The 1,845-nt window shown below is 38.9% G+C and overlaps 1 pseudogene; it reads left to right on the top strand.

Moving 5' to 3' along the window:
• Nucleotides 1–5: 5 nt before the first annotated feature.
• On the top strand, nt 6–1,842 carry LOC106778629 (annotated as a pseudogene).
• Nucleotides 1,843–1,845: the final 3 nt, after the last annotated feature.

Below are 1,845 nucleotides of genomic sequence, written 5' to 3'. Positions count from 1 at the left end.
TCAATGCAAACAGTACCCTTTTCAGTCTTTCTCATATGCAATCACTCAACCTTGCTTTCAATGACTTCTCCAACTCTCAAATTCCATCCACCATAAGTGAGTTTGGGAGCCTCACACACCTCAACTTGTCTTTTTCAAACTTTGAAGGTGAAGTTCCTCCTCAAATCTCACATCTTTCCAAGTTACAATCACTTGATCTCTCTACTGATGATGATGAGGTTGAGTTAAGATGGGAAGAAGGCACATGGAAGAGGATGCTCCAAAATGCAACCGATTTAAGGGTGCTATATTTGAAAGGTACTGATTTGTCATCAACTTCAATGAGGTCACTCCATTTGTCTTCCTCCTTGATCACTCTAAATCTTAGAGGAACTGGGCTAAAGGGAAAGTTGTCAGATGACATTCTTTGTTTGCCAAATCTGCAACACCTATATTTATTAGGTAATTTTCTCCTTCATGGCCAACTTCAGGATCTGAGTTGTGCTTCAGCTTCTTTGAATGTCTTAGAAATCTCATTTTGTGAACTCGATGGGCCAATCCCTGATTCTTTCTGTAACTTGACACATCTTACTTTATTCGACCTCTCAGGCAACAACTTCAATGGTTCAATTCCACCCTCTCTCTTAACCCTTCCACGTCTAAATTATCTGCTTCTCTGTAACAATCTTCTCAGTGGTAAAATACCAAATGTGTTTCATCAGTCAAATCCAAGGTGAACTGCCATCAACATTTTCAAATCTTCAACACCTCATTTACCTGGATATATCATATAACCAATTAGAGGGACCTCTGCTCAACAAAATAACTGGGTTTTCAAATCTAACTAAGTTAATATTGGCTGACAACTTTCTAAATGGTACAATTCCTTCTTGGTGTTTCTCTTTGCCATCGTCGGAGTATTTACATCTATCGGGAAATCAGTTCACGGGGCGTATACCTGCAATCTCGTCGTATTCTTTGCGGGCTCTGTTTTTGGATGGCAACAAGCTACAGGGCAATATTTCAGGATCAGCTTTTAACGTTGTCAACCTTACTCACTTACACCTGTCATCGAACAACTTCAGTGGTTCTGTCAATTTTTCACTCTTCTCCAAGTTTCAAAATCTAGAATTTCTTTCCCTTTCAAATTTAGGTCAATTATCACTAAACTTTGAATCAAGCTTCAATTATAGTTTCTCCCGCTTACGGGTGTTGGACCTGTCTTCTATGGGTTTAACCGAATTTCCAAAATTATCAAGAAAAGTCCCAGTTTTGCAAGCTCTCCTATTGTCCGACAACAAGTTGAATGGAAAAGTTCCTAATTGGTTGCATGAAATGGACTCTTTAAGTGATGTAATGCTAGACCGAAACTTTTTGACAACACCAGTGGACCAATTCTCTAGGAACTACAGACTCGGATATCTTGATGTAAGTTTCAATTTACTCACTGATGGTATCTCTTCGTCAATTTGTAATGCAAGTACCCTTGAGGATCTCGATTTGTCCAACAACAAGTTGACAGGCACCATTCCACAATGCCTTGTGAGTTCACAGTTCCTTTCCTTTTTGAGTCTAGATAGGAACAGACTTAATGGAACTTTACCAAATACTTTTGCAAAGAACAGTCTCATAAGTCTCCAACTCAATGACAACCGATTTGAAGGTCCTTTGCCAGAATCTTTGTCCAACTGCATGGAACTTGAGGTTTTAAATCTTGGCAACAATCAACTGGAAGATACATTTCCCCATTGGCTTCAAACTTTACCACAGTTGAAAGTATTGGTTTTGCGGGATAACAAGTTGCACGGTCCTATTTCCAAATTCAACACCAAGTATGGATTTCCCAGTTTAAATATTTTTGATATC

Source organism: Vigna radiata, unplaced genomic scaffold (assembly GCF_000741045.1).
Source record: "Vigna radiata var. radiata cultivar VC1973A unplaced genomic scaffold, Vradiata_ver6 scaffold_1523, whole genome shotgun sequence".
Lineage (NCBI taxonomy): Eukaryota > Viridiplantae > Streptophyta > Magnoliopsida > Fabales > Fabaceae > Vigna > Vigna radiata.
This window is presented reverse-complemented; position numbering and strand designations above follow the sequence as displayed.